We start from the raw sequence: 12,836 nt of genomic DNA, 5'->3' as shown, positions 1-12,836 counted from the left end.
CCCCACAAGTCACCCCATCTTGGATTCCCATAGGTCTCTAGTTGTAAAAAATGCACAGGTTTGGTAGGTTTCCCTAGGTGCCTGCTGAGCTAGAGGCCAAAATCTACAGGTAGGAACTTTGCAAAAAACACCTCTGTTTTCTGTCAAAAAATGTGATGTGTCCATGTTGTGTTTTGGGGCATTTCCTGTCGCAGGCGCTAGGCCTACCCACAGAAGTGAGGTATCATTTTTATCGGGAGACTTGGGGGAACGTTGGGTGGAAGGAAATTTGTGGCTCCTCTCAGATTCCAGTACTTTCTGTAACCGAAATGTGAGGAAAACGTGTTTTTTTAGCCAAATTTTGAGGTTTGCAAAGGATTCTGGGTAACAGAACCTGGTCAGAGCCCCACAAGTCACCCCATCTTGGATTCCCCTAGGTCTCTAGTTTTCAAAAATGCACAGGATTGGTAGGTTTCCCTAGGTGCCTGCTGAGCTAGAGGCCAAAATCTACAGGTAGGCACTTTGCAAAAAAACCTCTGTTTTCTGTAAAAAAATGTGATGTGTACACATTGTGTTTTGGGGCATTTCCTGTCAGGGGCGCTAGGCCTACCCACACAAGTGAGGTATAATTTTTATCGGGAGACTTGGGGGAACGCTGGGTGGAAGGAAATTTGTGGCTCCTCTCAGATTCCAGAACTTTCTGTCACCGAAATGTGAGGAAAACGTGTTTTTTTAGCCAAAGTTTGAGGTTTGCAAAGGATTCTGGGTAACAGAACCTGGTCAGAGCCCCACAAGTCACCGCATCTTGGATTCCCCTAGGTCTCTAGTTTTCAAAAATGCACAGGATTGGCAGGTTTCCTTAGGTGCCGGCTGAGCTAGAGGCCAAAATCTACAGGTGGGCACTTTGCAAAAAACACCTCTGTTTTCTGTAAAAAAATGGGATGTGTCCCCGTTGTGTTTTGGGGCATTTACTGTCGCGGGCGCTAGGCCTACCCACACAAGTGAGGTATCATTTTTATTGGGAGACTTGGGGTAACGCTGGGTGGAAGAAAATTTGTGGCTCCTCTCAGATTCCAGAATTTTCTGTCACCGAAATGTGAGCAAAACGTGTTTTTTTTTGCCAAATTTTGAGGTTTGCAAAGGATTCTGGGTAACAGAACCTGGTCAGAGCCACACAAGTCACCGCATCTTGGATTCCCCTAGGTCTCTAGTTTTAAAAAATGCACAGGATTGGTAGGTTTCCCTAGGTGCCGGCTGAGCTAGAGGTCAAAATCTACAGGTGGGCACTTTGCAAAAAACACCTCTGTTTTCTGTAAAAAAATGGGAAGTGTCCCCGTTGTGTTTTGGGGCATTTACTGTCGCGGGCGCTAGGCCTACCCACACAAGTGAGGTATCATTTTTATCGGGAGACTTGGCGGAATACTGGGTGGAAGGAAATTTGTGGCTCCTCTCAGATTCCAGAACTTTCTGTCACCGAAATGTGAGGAAAACGTGTTTTTTTAGCCAAATTTTGAGGTTTGCAAAGGATTCTGGGTAACAGAACCTGGTCAGAGCCCCACAAGTCACCCCATCTTGGATTCCTGTAGGTCTCTAGTTTAAAAAAATGCACAGGATTGGTAGGTTTCCCTAGGTGCCGGCTGAGCTAGAGGCCAAAATCTACAGGTAGGCACTTTGCAAAAAACACCTCTGTTTTCTGTAAAAAATGTGGTGTCCACGTTTTGTTTTGGGGCATTTCCTGTTGCGGGCACTAGGCCTACCCACACAAGTGAGGTATCATTTTAATCGGGAGACTTGGGGGAACGCTGGGTGGAAGGAAATTTGTGGCTCCTCTCAGATTCCAGAACTTTCTGTCACCGAAATATGAGGAAAACGTTTTTCTTTAGCCACATTTTGAGGTTTGCAAAGGATTCTGGGTAACAGAACCTGGTCAGAGCCCCACAAGTCACCCCATCTTGGATTCCCCTAGGTCTCTAGTTTTCAAAAATACACAGGTTTGGTAGGTTACTATAGGTGCCGGCTGAGCTAGAGGCCAAAATCTACAGGTAGGCACTTTGCAAAAAACACCTTTGTTTTCTGTCAAAAAATGTGATGTGTCCACATTGTCTTTCGGGGCATTTCCTGTCGCGGGCGCTAGGCCTACCCACACAAGTGAGGTATCATTTTTATCGGGAGACTTGGGGGAACGCTGGGTGGAAGGGAAGTTGTGACTTCTCTCAGATTCCAGAACTTTCTGTCACCGAAATATGAGGAAAATGTGTTTTTTAAGCCAAATCTTGAGGTTTGCAAAGGATTCTGGGTAACAGAACCTGGTCAGAGCCCCACAAGTCACCCCATCTTCGATTCCCCTAGGTCTCTAGTTTTCAAAAGTGCACAGGTTTGGTAGGTTTCTATAGGTGCCGGCTGAGCTAGCGGCCAAAATCTACAGGTAGGCACTTTGCAAAAAAAAAATCTGTTTTCTGACAAAAAATGCAATGTGTCCACATTGTGTTTCGGGGCATTTCCTGTTGCGGGCGCTAGGCCTACCCACACAAGTGAGGTATCATTTTTATCGGGAGACTTGGGGGAACGCTGGGTGGAAGGGAAGTTGTGGCTCCTCTCAGATTCCAGAAATTTCTGTCACTGAAATGTGAGCAAAACGTGTTTTTTTAGCCACATTTTGAGGTTTGCAAAGGATTTTGGGTAACAGAACCTGGTCAGAGCCCCACAAGTCACCCCATCTTGGATTCCCCTAGGTCTCTAGTTTTCAAAAATGCACAGGATTGGTAGGTTTCCCTAAGTGCCGGCTGAGCTAGAGGCCAAAATCTACAGGTAGGCACTTTGCAAAAAACAGCTCTGCTTTCTGTAAAAAAAAATGGGATGTGTCCATGCAGTGTTTTGGGGCATTTCCTGTCGCGGGCGCTGGGCCTACCCACACAAGTGAGGTACCATTTTTATCGGGAGACTTGGGGGAACGCTGGGTAGAAGGAAATATGTGGCTCCTCTCTGATTCCAGAACTTTCTGTCACCGAAATGTGAGGAAAACGTGTTTTTTTAGCCACATTTTGAGGTTTGCAAAGGATTCTGGCTAACATTACCTGGTCAGAGCTCCACAAGTCACCCCATCTTGGATTCCCCTAGGTCTCTAGTTTTAAAAAATGCACAGGTTTGGTTGGTTTCACAGGCTGAGCTAGAGGCCCAAATCTACAGGTAGGCACTTTGCAAAAAACACCTCTGTTTTCTGTCAAAAAATGTGGTGTCATCGTTGTGTTGTGGGGCATTTCCTGTTGCGGGCGCTAGGCCTACCCACACAAGTGAGGTATCATTTTAATCGGGAGACTTGGGGGAACCCTGGGTGGAAGGAAATTTGTGGCTCCTCTCAGATTCCAGAACTTTCTGTCACCGAAATATGAGGAAAACATGTTTTTTTAGCCACATTTTGAGGTTTGCAAAGGATTCTGGGTAACAGAACCTGGTCAGAGCCCCACAAGTCACCCCATCTTGGATTCCCATAGGTCTCTAGTTTTAAAAAATGCACAGGTTTGGTAGGTTTCCCTAGTTGCCTGCTGAGCTAGAGGCCAAAATCTACAGGTAGGAACTTTGCAAAAAAAACCTCTGTTTTCGGTCAAAAAATGTGATGTGTCCATGTTGTGTTTTGGGGTATTTCCTGTCGCAGGCGCTAGGCCTACCCACTCAAGTGAGGCATCATTTTTATCGGGAGACTTGGGGGAACGCTGGGTGGAAGGAAATTTGTGGCTCCTCTCAGATTCTAGAACTTTCTGTCACCGAAATGTGAGGAAAACTTGTTTTTTTAGCCAAATTTTGAGGTTTGCAAAGGATTCTCGGTAACAGAACCTGGTCAGACCCCACAAGTCACCCCATCCTGGATTCCCCTAGGTCTCTAGTTTTCAAAAATGCACAGGTTTGGTAGGTTTCCCTAGGTGCCGGCTGAGCTAGAGGTCAAAATCTACAGGTGGGCACTTTGCAAAAAACACCTCTGTTTTCTGTAAAAAAATGGGAAGTGTCCCCGTTGTGTTTTGGGGCATTTACTGTCGCGGGCGCTAGGCCTACCCACACAAGTGAGGTATCATTTTTATCGGGAGACTTGGCGGAATACTGGGTGGAAGGAAATTTGTGGCTCCTCTCAGATTCCAGAACTTTCTGTCACCGAAATGTGAGGAAAACGTGTTTTTTTAGCCAAATTTTGAGGTTTGCAAAGGATTCTGGGTAACAGAACCTGGTCAGAGCCCCACAAGTCACCCCATCTTGGATTCCTGTAGGTCTCTAGTTTAAAAAAATGCACAGGATTGGTAGGTTTCCCTAGGTGCCGGCTGAGCTAGAGGCCAAAATCTACAGGTAGGCACTTTGCAAAAAACACCTCTGTTTTCTGTAAAAAATGTGGTGTCCACGTTTTGTTTTGGGGCATTTCCTGTTGCGGGCACTAGGCCTACCCACACAAGTGAGGTATCATTTTAATCGGGAGACTTGGGGGAACGCTGGGTGGAAGGAAATTTGTGGCTCCTCTCAGATTCCAGAACTTTCTGTCACCGAAATATGAGGAAAACGTTTTTCTTTAGCCACATTTTGAGGTTTGCAAAGGATTCTGGGTAACAGAACCTGGTCAGAGCCCCACAAGTCACCCCATCTTGGATTCCCCTAGGTCTCTAGTTTTCAAAAATACACAGGTTTGGTAGGTTACTATAGGTGCCGGCTGAGCTAGAGGCCAAAATCTACAGGTAGGCATTTTGCAAAAAACACCTTTGTTTTCTGTCAAAAAATGTGATGTGTCCACATTGTCTTTCGGGGCATTTCCTGTCGCGGGCGCTAGGCCTACCCACACAAGTGAGGTATCATTTTTATCGGGAGACTTGGGGGAACGCTGGGTGGAAGGGAAGTTGTGACTTCTCTCAGATTCCAGAACTTTCTGTCACCGAAATATGAGGAAAATGTGTTTTTTAAGCCAAATCTTGAGGTTTGCAAAGGATTCTGGGTAACAGAACCTGGTCAGAGCCCCACAAGTCACCCCATCTTCGATTCCCCTAGGTCTCTAGTTTTCAAAAGTGCACAGGTTTGGTAGGTTTCTATAGGTGCCGGCTGAGCTAGCGGCCAAAATCTACAGGTAGGCACTTTGCAAAAAAAAAATCTGTTTTCTGACAAAAAATGCAATGTGTCCACATTGTGTTTCGGGGCATTTCCTGTTGCGGGCGCTAGGCCTACCCACACAAGTGAGGTATCATTTTTATCGGGAGACTTGGGGGAACGCTGGGTGGAAGGGAAGTTGTGGCTCCTCTCAGATTCCAGAAATTTCTGTCACTGAAATGTGAGCAAAACGTGTTTTTTTAGCCACATTTTGAGGTTTGCAAAGGATTTTGGGTAACAGAACCTGGTCAGAGCCCCACAAGTCACCCCATCTTGGATTCCCCTAGGTCTCTAGTTTTCAAAAATGCACAGGATTGGTAGGTTTCCCTAAGTGCCGGCTGAGCTAGAGGCCAAAATCTACAGGTAGGCACTTTGCAAAAAACAGCTCTGCTTTCTGTAAAAAAAAATGGGATGTGTCCACGCAGTGTTTTGGGGCATTTCCTGTCGCGGGCGCTGGGCCTACCCACACAAGTGAGGTACCATTTTTATCGGGAGACTTGGGGGAACGCTGGGTAGAAGGAAATATGTGGCTCCTCTCTGATTCCAGAACTTTCTGTCACCGAAATGTGAGGAAAACGTGTTTTTTTAGCCACATTTTGAGGTTTGCAAAGGATTCTGGCTAACATTACCTGGTCAGAGCTCCACAAGTCACCCCATCTTGGATTCCCCTAGGTCTCTAGTTTTAAAAAATGCACAGGTTTGGTTGGTTTCACAGGCTGAGCTAGAGGCCCAAATCTACAGGTAGGCACTTTGCAAAAAACACCTCTGTTTTCTGTCAAAAAATGTGGTGTCATCGTTGTGTTGTGGGGCATTTCCTGTTGCGGGCGCTAGGCCTACCCACACAAGTGAGGTATCATTTTAATCGGGAGACTTGGGGGAACCCTGGGTGGAAGGAAATTTGTGGCTCCTCTCAGATTCCAGAACTTTCTGTCACCGAAATATGAGGAAAACATGTTTTTTTAGCCACATTTTGAGGTTTGCAAAGGATTCTGGGTAACAGAACCTGGTCAGAGCCCCACAAGTCACCCCATCTTGGATTCCCATAGGTCTCTAGTTTTAAAAAATGCACAGGTTTGGTAGGTTTCCCTAGTTGCCTGCTGAGCTAGAGGCCAAAATCTACAGGTAGGAACTTTGCAAAAAAAAACCTCTGTTTTCGGTCAAAAAATGTGATGTGTCCATGTTGTGTTTTGGGGTATTTCCTGTCGCAGGCGCTAGGCCTACCCACTCAAGTGAGGCATCATTTTTATCGGGAGACTTGGGGGAACGCTGGGTGGAAGGAAATTTGTGGCTCCTCTCAGATTCTAGAACTTTCTGTCACCGAAATGTGAGGAAAACTTGTTTTTTTAGCCAAATTTTGAGGTTTGCAAAGGATTCTCGGTAACAGAACCTGGTCAGACCCCACAAGTCACCCCATCCTGGATTCCCCTAGGTCTCTAGTTTTCAAAAATGCACAGGTTTGGTAGGTTTCCCTAGGTGCCGGCTGAGCTAGAGGTCAAAATCTACAGGTGGGCACTTTGCAAAAAACACCTCTGTTTTCTGTAAAAAAATGGGAAGTGTCCCCGTTGTGTTTTGGGGCATTTACTGTCGCGGGCGCTAGGCCTACCCACACAAGTGAGGTATCATTTTTATCGGGAGACTTGGCGGAATACTGGGTGGAAGGAAATTTGTGGCTCCTCTCAGATTCCAGAACTTTCTGTCACCGAAATGTGAGGAAAACGTGTTTTTTTAGCCAAATTTTGAGGTTTGCAAAGGATTCTGGGTAACAGAACCTGGTCAGAGCCCCACAAGTCACCCCATCTTGGATTCCTGTAGGTCTCTAGTTTAAAAAAATGCACAGGATTGGTAGGTTTCCCTAGGTGCCGGCTGAGCTAGAGGCCAAAATCTACAGGTAGGCACTTTGCAAAAAACACCTCTGTTTTCTGTAAAAAATGTGGTGTCCACGTTTTGTTTTGGGGCATTTCCTGTTGCGGGCACTAGGCCTACCCACACAAGTGAGGTATCATTTTAATCGGGAGACTTGGGGGAACGCTGGGTGGAAGGAAATTTGTGGCTCCTCTCAGATTCCAGAACTTTCTGTCACCGAAATATGAGGAAAACGTTTTTCTTTAGCCACATTTTGAGGTTTGCAAAGGATTCTGGGTAACAGAACCTGGTCAGAGCCCCACAAGTCACCCCATCTTGGATTCCCCTAGGTCTCTAGTTTTCAAAAATACACAGGTTTGATAGGTTACTATAGGTGCCGGCTGAGCTAGAGGCCAAAATCTACAGGTAGGCACTTTGCAAAAAACACCTTTGTTTTCTGTCAAAAAATGTGATGTGTCCACATTGTCTTTCGGGGCATTTCCTGTCGCGGGCGCTAGGCCTACCCACACAAGTGAGGTATCATTTTTATCGGGAGACTTGGGGGAACGCTGGGTGGAAGGGAAGTTGTGACTTCTCTCAGATTCCAGAACTTTCTGTCACCGAAATATGAGGAAAATGTGTTTTTTAAGCCAAATCTTGAGGTTTGCAAAGGATTCTGGGTAACAGAACCTGGTCAGAGCCCCACAAGTCACCCCATCTTCGATTCCCCTAGGTCTCTAGTTTTCAAAAGTGCACAGGTTTGGTAGGTTTCTATAGGTGCCGGCTGAGCTAGCGGCCAAAATCTACAGGTAGGCACTTTGCAAAAAAAAAATCTGTTTTCTGACAAAAAATGCAATGTGTCCACATTGTGTTTCGGGGCATTTCCTGTCGCGGGCGCTAGGCCTACCCACACAAGTGAGGTATCATTTTTATCGGGAGACTTGGGGGAACGCTGGGTGGAAGGGAAGTTGTGGCTCCTCTCAGATTCCAGAAATTTCTGTCACTGAAATGTGAGGAAAACGTGTTTTTTTAGCCACATTTTGAGGTTTGCAAAGGATTTTGGGTAACAGAACCTGGTCAGAGCCCCACAAGTCACCCCATCTTGGATTCCCCTAGGTCTCTAGTTTTCAAAAATACACAGGTTTGGTAGGTTACTATAGGTGCCGGCTGAGCTAGAGGCCAAAATCTACAGGTAGGCATTTTGCAAAAAACACCTTTGTTTTCTGTCAAAAAATGTGATGTGTCCACATTGTCTTTCGGGGCATTTCCTGTCGCGGGCGCTAGGCCTACCCACACAAGTGAGGTATCATTTTTATCGGGAGACTTGGGGGAACGCTGGGTGGAAGGGAAGTTGTGACTTCTCTCAGATTCCAGAACTTTCTGTCACCGAAATATGAGGAAAATGTGTTTTTTAAGCCAAATCTTGAGGTTTGCAAAGGATTCTGGGTAACAGAACCTGGTCAGAGCCCCACAAGTCACCCCATCTTCGATTCCCCTAGGTCTCTAGTTTTCAAAAGTGCACAGGTTTGGTAGGTTTCTATAGGTGCCGGCTGAGCTAGCGGCCAAAATCTACAGGTAGGCACTTTGCAAAAAAAAAATCTGTTTTCTGACAAAAAATGCAATGTGTCCACATTGTGTTTCGGGGCATTTCCTGTTGCGGGCGCTAGGCCTACCCACACAAGTGAGGTATCATTTTTATCGGGAGACTTGGGGGAACGCTGGGTGGAAGGGAAGTTGTGGCTCCTCTCAGATTCCAGAAATTTCTGTCACTGAAATGTGAGCAAAACGTGTTTTTTTAGCCACATTTTGAGGTTTGCAAAGGATTTTGGGTAACAGAACCTGGTCAGAGCCCCACAAGTCACCCCATCTTGGATTCCCCTAGGTCTCTAGTTTTCAAAAATGCACAGGATTGGTAGGTTTCCCTAAGTGCCGGCTGAGCTAGAGGCCAAAATCTACAGGTAGGCACTTTGCAAAAAACAGCTCTGCTTTCTGTAAAAAAAAATGGGATGTGTCCACGCAGTGTTTTGGGGCATTTCCTGTCGCGGGCGCTGGGCCTACCCACACAAGTGAGGTACCATTTTTATCGGGAGACTTGGGGGAACGCTGGGTAGAAGGAAATATGTGGCTCCTCTCTGATTCCAGAACTTTCTGTCACCGAAATGTGAGGAAAACGTGTTTTTTTAGCCACATTTTGAGGTTTGCAAAGGATTCTGGCTAACATTACCTGGTCAGAGCTCCACAAGTCACCCCATCTTGGATTCCCCTAGGTCTCTAGTTTTAAAAAATGCACAGGTTTGGTTGGTTTCACAGGCTGAGCTAGAGGCCCAAATCTACAGGTAGGCACTTTGCAAAAAACACCTCTGTTTTCTGTCAAAAAATGTGGTGTCATCGTTGTGTTGTGGGGCATTTCCTGTTGCGGGCGCTAGGCCTACCCACACAAGTGAGGTATCATTTTAATCGGGAGACTTGGGGGAACCCTGGGTGGAAGGAAATTTGTGGCTCCTCTCAGATTCCAGAACTTTCTGTCACCGAAATATGAGGAAAACATGTTTTTTTAGCCACATTTTGAGGTTTGCAAAGGATTCTGGGTAACAGAACCTGGTCAGAGCCCCACAAGTCACCCCATCTTGGATTCCCATAGGTCTCTAGTTTTAAAAAATGCACAGGTTTGGTAGGTTTCCCTAGTTGCCTGCTGAGCTAGAGGCCAAAATCTACAGGTAGGAACTTTGCAAAAAAAACCTCTGTTTTCGGTCAAAAAATGTGATGTGTCCATGTTGTGTTTTGGGGTATTTCCTGTCGCAGGCGCTAGGCCTACCCACTCAAGTGAGGCATCATTTTTATCGGGAGACTTGGGGGAACGCTGGGTGGAAGGAAATTTGTGGCTCCTCTCAGATTCTAGAACTTTCTGTCACCGAAATGTGAGGAAAACTTGTTTTTTTAGCCAAATTTTGAGGTTTGCAAAGGATTCTCGGTAACAGAACCTGGTCAGACCCCACAAGTCACCCCATCCTGGATTCCCCTAGGTCTCTAGTTTTCAAAAATGCACAGGTTTGGTAGGTTTCCCTAGGTGCCGGCTGAGCTAGAGGTCAAAATCTACAGGTGGGCACTTTGCAAAAAACACCTCTGTTTTCTGTAAAAAAATGGGAAGTGTCCCCGTTGTGTTTTGGGGCATTTACTGTCGCGGGCGCTAGGCCTACCCACACAAGTGAGGTATCATTTTTATCGGGAGACTTGGCGGAATACTGGGTGGAAGGAAATTTGTGGCTCCTCTCAGATTCCAGAACTTTCTGTCACCGAAATGTGAGGAAAACGTGTTTTTTTAGCCAAATTTTGAGGTTTGCAAAGGATTCTGGGTAACAGAACCTGGTCAGAGCCCCACAAGTCACCCCATCTTGGATTCCTGTAGGTCTCTAGTTTAAAAAAATGCACAGGATTGGTAGGTTTCCCTAGGTGCCGGCTGAGCTAGAGGCCAAAATCTACAGGTAGGCACTTTGCAAAAAACACCTCTGTTTTCTGTAAAAAATGTGGTGTCCACGTTTTGTTTTGGGGCATTTCCTGTTGCGGGCACTAGGCCTACCCACACAAGTGAGGTATCATTTTAATCGGGAGACTTGGGGGAACGCTGGGTGGAAGGAAATTTGTGGCTCCTCTCAGATTCCAGAACTTTCTGTCACCGAAATATGAGGAAAACGTTTTTCTTTAGCCACATTTTGAGGTTTGCAAAGGATTCTGGGTAACAGAACCTGGTCAGAGCCCCACAAGTCACCCCATCTTGGATTCCCCTAGGTCTCTAGTTTTCAAAAATACACAGGTTTGATAGGTTACTATAGGTGCCGGCTGAGCTAGAGGCCAAAATCTACAGGTAGGCACTTTGCAAAAAACACCTTTGTTTTCTGTCAAAAAATGTGATGTGTCCACATTGTCTTTCGGGGCATTTCCTGTCGCGGGCGCTAGGCCTACCCACACAAGTGAGGTATCATTTTTATCGGGAGACTTGGGGGAACGCTGGGTGGAAGGGAAGTTGTGACTTCTCTCAGATTCCAGAACTTTCTGTCACCGAAATATGAGGAAAATGTGTTTTTTAAGCCAAATCTTGAGGTTTGCAAAGGATTCTGGGTAACAGAACCTGGTCAGAGCCCCACAAGTCACCCCATCTTCGATTCCCCTAGGTCTCTAGTTTTCAAAAGTGCACAGGTTTGGTAGGTTTCTATAGGTGCCCGGCTGAGCTAGCGGCCAAAATCTACAGGTAGGCACTTTGCAAAAAAAAAATCTGTTTTCTGACAAAAAATGCAATGTGTCCACATTGTGTTTCGGGGCATTTCCTGTCGCGGGCGCTAGGCCTACCCACACAAGTGAGGTATCATTTTTATCGGGAGACTTGGGGGAACGCTGGGTGGAAGGGAAGTTGTGGCTCCTCTCAGATTCCAGAAATTTCTGTCACTGAAATGTGAGGAAAACGTGTTTTTTTAGCCACATTTTGAGGTTTGCAAAGGATTTTGGGTAACAGAACCTGGTCAGAGCCCCACAAGTCACCCCATCTTGGATTCCCCTAGGTCTCTAGTTTTCAAAAATGCACAGGATTGGTAGGTTTCCCTAAGTGCCGGCTGAGCTAGAGGCCAAAATCTACAGGTAGGCACTTTGCAAAAAACAGCTCTGTTTTCTGTAAAAAAAAAATGGGATGTGTCCACGCAGTGTTTTGGGGCATTTCCTGTCGCGGGCGCTGGGCCTACCCACACAAGTGAGGTACCATTTTTATCGGGAGACTTGGGGGAACGCTGGGTAGAAGGAAATATGTGGCTCCTCTCTGATTCCAGAACTTTCTGTCACCGAAATGTGAGGAAAACGTGTTTTTTTAGCCACATTTTGAGGTTTGCAAAGGATTCTGGCTAACATTACCTGGTCAGAGCTCCACAAGTCACCCCATCTTGGATTCCCCTAGGTCTCTAGTTTTAAAAAATGCACAGGTTTGGTTGGTTTCACAGGCTGAGCTAGAGGCCCAAATCTACAGGTAGGCACTTTGCAAAAAACACCTCTGTTTTCTGTCAAAAAATGTGGTGTCATCGTTGTGTTGTGGGGCATTTCCTGTTGCGGGCGCTAGGCCTACCCACACAAGTGAGGTATCATTTTAATCGGGAGACTTGGGGGAACCCTGGGTGGAAGGAAATTTGTGGCTCCTCTCAGATTCCAGAACTTTCTGTCACCGAAATATGAGGAAAACATGTTTTTTTAGCCACATTTTGAGGTTTGCAAAGGATTCTGGGTAACAGAACCTGGTCAGAGCCCCACAAGTCACCCCATCTTGGATTCCCATAGGTCTCTAGTTTTAAAAAATGCACAGGTTTGGTAGGTTTCCCTAGTTGCCTGCTGAGCTAGAGGCCAAAATCTACAGGTAGGAACTTTGCAAAAAAAACCTCTGTTTTAGGTCAAAAAATGTGATGTGTCCATGTTGTGTTTTGGGGTATTTCCTGTCGCAGGCGCTAGGCCTACCCACTCAAGTGAGGCATCATTTTTATCGGGAGACTTGGGGGAACGCTGGGTGGAAGGAAATTTGTGGCTCCTCTCAGATTCTAGAACTTTCTGTCACCGAAATGTGAGGAAAACTTGTTTTTTTAGCCAAATTTTGAGGTTTGCAAAGGATTCTCGGTAACAGAACCTGGTCAGACCCCACAAGTCACCCCATCCTGGATTCCCCTAGGTCTCTAGTTTTCAAAAATGCACAGGTTTGGTAGGTTTCTCTAGGTGCCGGCTGAGCTACAGGCCAAAATCTACAAGTAGGCACTTTGCAAAAAACACCTCTGTTTTCTGTAAAAAAATGGGATGTGTCCACATTGTGTTTTGGGCCATTTCCTTTTGTGGGCGCTAGGCCTACCCACACAAGTGAGGTATCATTTTTATCGGGA

The sequence above is a fragment of the Pleurodeles waltl genome, chromosome 1_1 (genome assembly GCF_031143425.1).
Source record: "Pleurodeles waltl isolate 20211129_DDA chromosome 1_1, aPleWal1.hap1.20221129, whole genome shotgun sequence".
NCBI classification, from domain to species: domain Eukaryota; kingdom Metazoa; phylum Chordata; class Amphibia; order Caudata; family Salamandridae; genus Pleurodeles; species Pleurodeles waltl.
This window is presented reverse-complemented; position numbering follows the sequence as displayed.